The sequence below is a fragment of the Apium graveolens genome, chromosome 9 (genome assembly GCF_009905375.1).
Source record: "Apium graveolens cultivar Ventura chromosome 9, ASM990537v1, whole genome shotgun sequence".
NCBI lineage: Eukaryota > Viridiplantae > Streptophyta > Magnoliopsida > Apiales > Apiaceae > Apium > Apium graveolens.
The window spans coordinates 73,796,469-73,804,761 of NC_133655.1; the positions used below are offsets into that span (position 1 = coordinate 73,796,469).

The 8,293-nt window shown below is 36.1% G+C and overlaps 1 non-coding gene across 1 annotated transcript; it reads right to left on the reverse strand.

Annotated features, from left to right (window-relative positions):
- Window positions 1-7,877: 7,877 nt before the first annotated feature.
- Window positions 7,878-7,984, reverse strand: LOC141688685 (small nucleolar RNA R71). Its single transcript, XR_012562118.1, has one exon. It is a non-coding gene; the product is annotated as a small nucleolar RNA R71 (small nucleolar RNA).
- Between the last annotated feature and the right edge of the window lie 309 nt (window positions 7,985-8,293).

Below are 8,293 nucleotides of genomic sequence, written 5' to 3' on the forward strand. Positions count from 1 at the left end.
ATTATTTTTGAATTTGATTAAATTGTTTTTAATCTTGAGGATGGTTAGGAATATATATAGGCTTGATAATAAGTTCACCGCAAAAACTTAGTAAATTTAATTCAGTGTTTTTGTAACTCTCGACGAATGATCACTTTAACATCTGTTCAGAGAGTAGCTTATATATTAATAAATTTTGTAACACATTTCTGCATACTACAATATCTTGGAGATCTAGTTTTTATAGGATATTCAAAGTCATGTTGACTACTAGAATGATATGCAAAGTAAGTTGGCTAATTGTAAGTATTAGATGTCTTGTAATTTTGCATAAGTGAAATGGAGTTAACTGCTATGGAGGACTTTCAACGGATTAAACTACAAGGTTTCGACGGATGATCCAAGTCACATTCAACGGATGATCTAATGAAGTTTCGACGGATGATTCAACGCAGTTTCAACAGATGATCCAATGAAGTTTAAACAGATGTTCAAATTTAAATTGCAGTTGATAGTGACTTGACAATCACATGCGTTGATTGTATGTAAATGGAATGTGACAGCATATTTACACGTTTTAGAGAACAAAGAAGCATTTCCATTTCCATGCTAACTTGAAGATATTCAAAGATGCTGGATAGAGAAATGAAGAAGCATGTAATTAGACTAAGACACTTTTGTCTTATTAGTTTGTCTTTTTATCATGTAACTTGACGATATATAAACCAAGAGTGACAAGTAGAATATAAGTGAAGTAAGTAAGCAATCAACTAGAGAAATAGATAAAGTTGTATATGTGAATAATTTCTCAGTTCTTTGTAATTTTACTTGTAAGCAGCTGTGTACAGTCTTTGTATCACAGAGTTCTCGATCTTATATATATCTCTGGTGGAAAAGTTCAATCCACCAGAAAGTTTTTAAATACTTTTATTTGATTACTTTGTGTTTGATTATTTCAATATTTTCATTCTGCACTTTATCTTAATCAAACACAGCTATATATATTTGAGATTGAACAGTTCTTAAAATAAAAAAGAAACCAGAACTACATTACACCCTCCCTTCTGTAATTCTTTGTTAGATTGTTTGGGAGTACAATTGGTATCGAAGCAAGCTCTTGAAAAACAAAGAGTTTAAAGATCACAACAACTAACAAGATGCGCAGGAAATATGTTGTAGTAAAAATTCCATTTCTAGACAAAGACAACTATCACCACTGGAAGGTAAAAATGCACCTGCATCTCCTCTCTCAAGATGAAGAATATGTGGACTGTATTGAGAAAGATCCTCATGTCCCTATGAGCTGCTACATGAAATGAGCCATCAATCCCAAAGCTTAGAACATAATGGTCTGATCCAGATATTGAGCAAGTTCATAAGGATAAGAAGGCCATGAATATTTTGTTTAATGGTGTTGATGGTGACCTGTTTGACAACATCATCAATTGCGAATCAGCTAAGGATATCTGGGATACAATTCAAGTAATATATGATGGAACTTAGAAAGTAAGGGAAAACAAAATGCAACTCTTGATTCAGCAGTATGAGCATTTTCATAGTGAAGAAAGTGAGTCACTCACTGACATTTTTAGCAGGTTTCAACAAATACTAAATGCTCTATAACTGCATGGAAGAATCTACCATACAAAGAATTTAAACGTCAAATTCCTTAGATATCTATCAAAGGGCTGGAAGCCTATGACAGTCTCACTCAGAAACTCTCAAGATTACAAGAAATTTACCTTGGACAGACTGTATGGGATTCTAAAACCTATGAGCTTGAAATGGAGCAAGATGAACAGAAGGAAGAATGGAGGATCCATTGCATTGGTTGCTGGGTAAGAGAGAGAGAGAAAGAGGTGAAGGTAGAAGCTGTGAAATATGCACCAAACCTTAGAGTTTGTGAAGGCAAAGGAAAATGGCTAGTAGCTGAACATGAAGACCATCTTAATCACGATGATATGGATGACATAGATGTACATCTGGCTTTTCTATCCAGAATGTTTGTCAAGCTCAAATTCAAGAAGAATTTTGGAGCATCCAAGTCAAACAGAAACATGGTTGACAAGTCAAAATTTGAATGTTTCAAATGTGGCTTGAGCGGTCATTTTGCAAGTGAATGCAGAAAGCCTGATTCTGATAGAAAGAAGTTTGAGCCTGTGGATTACAAAAAGAAATATTTTGAGTTGCTCAAACAGAAGGAAAGGGAATTTCTAACTCAGGAAAATGAATGGGCAGGTAATGGATTAGATGAGGATACTAGCTATGTCAATCTAGTCCTCATGGCCAAATCAGATGAAGCAAAAGTTAGTTCTTAAACAATCAGGTAATCACCACTAATCTAGCAAATTTATCTAAAGCTGAGTGTAATGATACTATAAATGACACGTCAACAGAATTATATCATTTGCGTGTTACACTCAAATCACTCTCTAAAGAAAATACTAGGATTAAAGAAAACAATTTGTTTTTGAGTGAAAGAAACAATATTTTAGAAACTCAATTTTTTGAGTTTGAGAAAATGAAGATATAATGCAAGATTGCTAAAGATGAACTAAATGAATCTTTAATGAAAGAGGAGATTTTAAGAAAGCAGCTTGAACGAGAACATGAAGTAATTAAGGCTTGGAAATCATCTAGAGATTTCCATACTCAAATTACTAAAGTTCAAGGTATAGAGTCTTTCTGTGAGGAAGCCTAGAAAAAGAGTAAGAAGAAACTTGATCACAGTTTGATAGAAGGACTCTCAACCGATGTGGATTCAACGGATAATAAAGATTATCCGTCAAATGATCAAAAGATTTATCCGTCGAAAGACAAAGAACCACATCCGTCGAGTGATAGAAATCCAGTTAGCAAATCCAAGCTAGCTAAATTAAATGAAAAATATAGATCAGTTTCTAAGAACTTTGTTCCAGGAGAAACAAGTCAAGTCAAGGGAACCAAGAGAGTTAATGTAGGACATCTGTCAATCAAGCAATTGCATGCCAGATTGGAGAAAATTGAGGTTAAAACAGACTCAAAAAGCAAAAGCAATAGAAATGGTAAAGTAGGTATTAACTACACAGCTGACAAATATGCTCATAGAAAAACCCGTGTTAAGTGTGGTAGTATTAATCATTTGTCTGTTAATTACAAATCTACTATGCCTACATCTATGTCTACACCTCCCTCATTTCCCAATATGCCTACATCATAATTTCCTGTTATGCCTGCACATAATTTATCTGCACAATATGCTAATATGCCATTTGCACCTAATTTTTATTATGTTGCATTTAGTATGCCAGAAATGCCATTTAGCATGCCATTCTGGAACAACATGTTTGCACAAAGTATGCCATAACATGTTAACCAATCTGTGCATGATAATACTACAATGATGAATGGTTTTAAAGGTTTTACTCAAATGACTAAGGATGAATCTCAAATACCTAATTCAAATGAGGACAAGCCTAAGAAACCTAAGAAAAAGGCTAACAAGGCAGGACCCAAGGAAACTCGGGTACCAAAATTAACTTGATTTGATTTTGATGTGTGCAGGAAAATAGAAGGAATCTCTGGTATTTGGATAGTGGGTGCTCAAGGCACATGACTAGTGATTCCACCCTGCTCACTGAGTTCAAGGAGAGAGCTGGCCCAAGTATCACTTTTGGAGATGACAACACGGGTTATACTGTGGGATATGGCTTGATTTCTAAAGACAATGTCATCATTGAGGAAGTTGCCCTAGTGGATGGACTCAAGCACAATCTATTGAGTATCAGCCATTTTTGTGATAAGGGCAACTCAGTAACATTCAACTATGAAGCATGTGTTATGAACAACAAGAAAAATAACAAATTGGTTCTCACTCGAGTGAGAAAAAGAAATATGTATCTAGATGACTTCAACTCATTAAATACAGAATCTGTCACTTGCCTTTTCAGCAAGGCAAGTCAAGATGAAAGTTGACTATGGCACAAGAAGTTGTCCCATCTTAACTTCAAGACTATGAATGAACTAGTCAGGAAAGATTTGGTAAGAGGCATTCCTCAAGTGGAATTCTCAAAGGATGGATTGTGTGATGTCTATCAGAAAGGAAAGCAAATCAATGCATCATTCAAAAAGAAGCTTGATTCAACAATTGAAGAACCCTTATAATTACTACACATGGATTTATTTGGACCAGTCAATGTGTTGTCCATCTCAAAGAAAATATATTGCTTAGTAATTATGGATAATTTCTCAAAGTTCTCATGGACATATTTTCTCAAATCCAAAGATGAAGCTAGTGAAATCATCATCAATCACATAAGGCAAGTCAACAATCATCCTGATCTCAAAGTTAAAAGAATCAGGAGTGAAAATGGAACAGAGTTCAAGAATTCTGTGATGAGATTGTTTTGTGAAGAAAATGGGATCATGCATGAGTTTTCAGCAGCAAGAACTCCATAATAAAAATAGAGTGGTGGAAAGAAAGAATAGATCTCTTATTGAAGCTGCAAGAACAATGCTAGAAGAATCAAAGTTACCAACATATTTTTGGGCAGAAGCTGCAAATACTGCATGCTACACTCAGAATATCTCTTTGGTCAATCAAGAAAAATGCATGATTCCCTACCAATTGTTCAAGAATAGGAAGCCAACACTAAACTTTCTTCATGTCTTTGGCTGCAAATGCTATATACTAAGGAATCAAACTGAGCAACATGGAAAGTTTGATGCTAAAGTAGATGAAGGTATTTTTGTTGGTATGCTGTTGGAAAAGCATACAGAGTCTACAGTCTTGGAACCAACATTGTTATGGAATCTGTACATGTTGTGTTTGATGACAAGAAGATTGAAGGACTGAAAGATAAAGGTTTTCATGAAAGCCTCAAATTTGATAATGTTGAGATGATTTGTGATGATAGTGAAGATGAAAGTGAACAAGAAATAATATCTAAGGATAATGCTGAAAAGTCAACAACAAATGAAGCACATAATTCAACATCCATCGAAAGACCAAGTGCATCATCCGTCGAGAGGCAAAGATCAACATCTGTTGAGCCATCAATAGGAGTTGAAAATCATTTTGGATCACACAGTGAAACTGCCCCAACTTCAAGACAAAGATCCACAAACTCAGGGCGAGTTTCTTCTAATCAAAACCCAATCACTCATGAAGATAACTATGAGGCCTCTTCATCCAGAGCTAATCTACCTCAACAGAGAAATTGGACTAGAGATCACCCATTTGAATTAATTATTGGTGATGCATCTTCAAAACTGCAAACAAGCAAAGCAACTCAAGAAGAATTTCTATATAGCAACTTTTTGTCATAGGAATAACCTAAAAAGGTAAAGGAAGCTCTATTGGATCTTGATTGGGTTTTAGCTATGCAGGAGGAGCTAAACCAATTTGAAAGAAATAAAGTTTGGAAGCTGGTACCCAAGCCTAAAGGAAAGAATCCTATTGACACCAAGTGGGTATTCAAAAACAAGATGGATGAAAATGGCATAGTAGTTAGGAACAAAGTTAGATTGGTTTCTAAGGGATGTTGTCAACAAGAAGGAATAGATTTTGATGAGACCTTTGCTCCTGTTGCAAGACTTAAAGCCATCAGAATCTTTCTAGCCTATGCAGCCCATGCCAATTTCAAGGTCTATCAAATGGATTTTAAAAATGCAATTCTGAATGGAGATTTGGAGGAGGAAGTCTATGTCAGTCAGCCTCCTGGTTTTGAAGACCCCAACTTTCCAGAATATGTCTACTATCTTTTGAAAGCACTTTATGGATTGAATCAAGCACCTAGATGTTGAGTGGTATTTATGACACTTTATAACGCTCTATTAAGCTTTGAATTGGTGTTTTTTTACTCAAGTTATTGGTGTTTTAATGTGTTTTCTAGTGTTTTTACATTTCAGGAATTTATCCGGAATTAAGGTGAATTAGCATTGATTTGATGCTAATATGGTGTTAGGATAGTGTCCAAGGAATAAAGGCTCGTGAAGACCAACTTATTGCAGCAGGAAAAGAAGAAAAGGAAGTTTTTCCAGAAGACCAGCGCACCCGCGCTGTCATAGCACGCACCCGCGCCCGAGGAGCAGAAACACAGTGCGCTCGCGCTAGTCAAGCGCGCGGCCGCGCCAGGTCATGAATTTAAAATCCTGATTCTTGTGGACTTATGATTCGATGGACTTCTACTATACATGGGATGCTATATATACATAAATAAAGGTCATTTTTCATAAGGAGATGTACCAGAGCTTAAGGAGAAGGCGTAAGAAGACCGTATAGCACAATCTGACGAAGGTGAAGAAGATTTAGTTTTATACTTGCAATTCTTTGTTCTAAATTGTAACCTTGGATGCTAGTTTTCTTATTCGTGAACCTTTATTCTTGTTTCGTACTTGGTTTATTATTTATTAAGTATAAAGACTACGTTTATTATACTATGCTTTCATCGGAACCCACATTGATGATGAGTCCGATTAAGGGCTAATCGTTATCGTGGGGTTCTAAAAGATTTATATATGGATTTATTTAGTTAATTTGTTTCGATGCCTTAGTGTGTGGTGATTGTATGATGAACTAGTATTGGTTGTGCTTATTCGTCTTATGAGTGTCGCGAACTTATAAGATAGTTTGTTAATCTTTAATGAAGCGAAAATGAATTTAAGAGTTTAGAACTTGCCATGCTAACATAGGTTCATGTATTTGATATGCATGATTCGTAGGTAATTTTAATCATCTTACTTTCCCTATGTAATCAAGATAGATAACTTGTGCATTAAACCGTTATGTTGTCAAATTCTATAGACATATAGGGTTTCAATATAATTGGTGTCTATTCAACTTCTATCTCTTTTATGGATGTCTGGTAGTATGTTATTCGTGCAACAAAAGTTGGCATTTAGCAATTTCGTGTTATCTAGTTAGTGTCATTACCATTGCATGCTAAGGTTAAGAACAATAAAGCTATTGAATGTAGTATTTAATGAAGTTAGAATCTCATGTTTGTGTCATATATTATTCAACTCTCTTTAATCCTTTAGTTAATGTTCTCCAGTATAATTCTCAATAGTTAATTTTAGTTATAATCAAGACCCAATTTATTATTCGTCTTAGCATTGAATAATAGCCATATCATTGTTGCATAAGTGAATGAATCACAAAGTTAACCTAAACCAGTCTCTGTGGGAACGAACTAAAAATAATTCTATATTACTTACGAACGCGTATACTTGCGTGAATTATTAGCGCGTGTTTAGCGACTAACATGTTTTTGGCGCCGCTGCCGGGGAATCGGTGTTAACTTTTAGTTTATGTGTTTGTCATCAGTGATCGTTAAGGTTCATTGACTCAGACATTTTTACTTACCTATTCATTGACTCTAGCGAGCGTGTATGCATACGCGTTCGCGGGCTCGTAAGAGAACTCTGGATCAAGCCGAGGAGGAAGCTGTAGTGGTTCGAAAGGAAGTTTTTGAGGATGAAGAGGAAGTAGAAGAAGAAGAGGAAGTGGAGGAACCAACTTTAGTAGTGATGGAAGACCAAGCAGAAATTCCTAAGGCTTTAATTGACTATTCTCAGCCTAAGATCAATGATATTCAGTCAAGTATCATCAGAACAGCCATCTCGGCTAACACTTTTGAGATCAAGTCGAGCACGATTCAGATATACAGAACTCAGTTCAGTTTGGGGGTTCTCCTACAGAAGACCCCAACATGCACATCAGGGATTTCATCGAGATCTGCGACACTTTCAAGTTCAATGGGGTGACTGAAGATGCTATCAAGCTGCGACTCTTCCCATTCTCTTTGAGGGATAAAGCAAAGTGCTGGTTACATTCTCTACCACCAGGGTCTATCACCAAATGGGAGGATCTTGCTCAAAAGTTTCTCACTAAATTCTTCCCTATGGCATAGACTACCGCAATCAGGAATGCTCTTACTCAGTTTGCACAGCAAACTGGAGAATCTTTGTGTGAGGCTTGGGATCGATATAAGGAGATGCTGAGGAAGTGCCCACACCATGGCATGCCTGATTGGATGATTATAAACTGTTTCTACAATGGTTTAGGTGCACATTCTAGACCTATGCTCGATGCAGTGTCTGGTGGAGCCTTGTGGGCCAAAAGCTATAATGAAGCTTATGAGTTAATTGAGCTAATGGCAGCTAATGAATACCAAAATCCTATGCAAAAAATGTTGCAAGGCAAGGTAGCAGGAATTCTGGAAGTGGATACAGCTACTATTATAGCTGTTCAATTTCAAGCTTTGACGATGAAAGTGGACTCTTTGGCTAATTATGGAGTGAATCAAATTACTAGTGTTTGTGAACTCTGTGC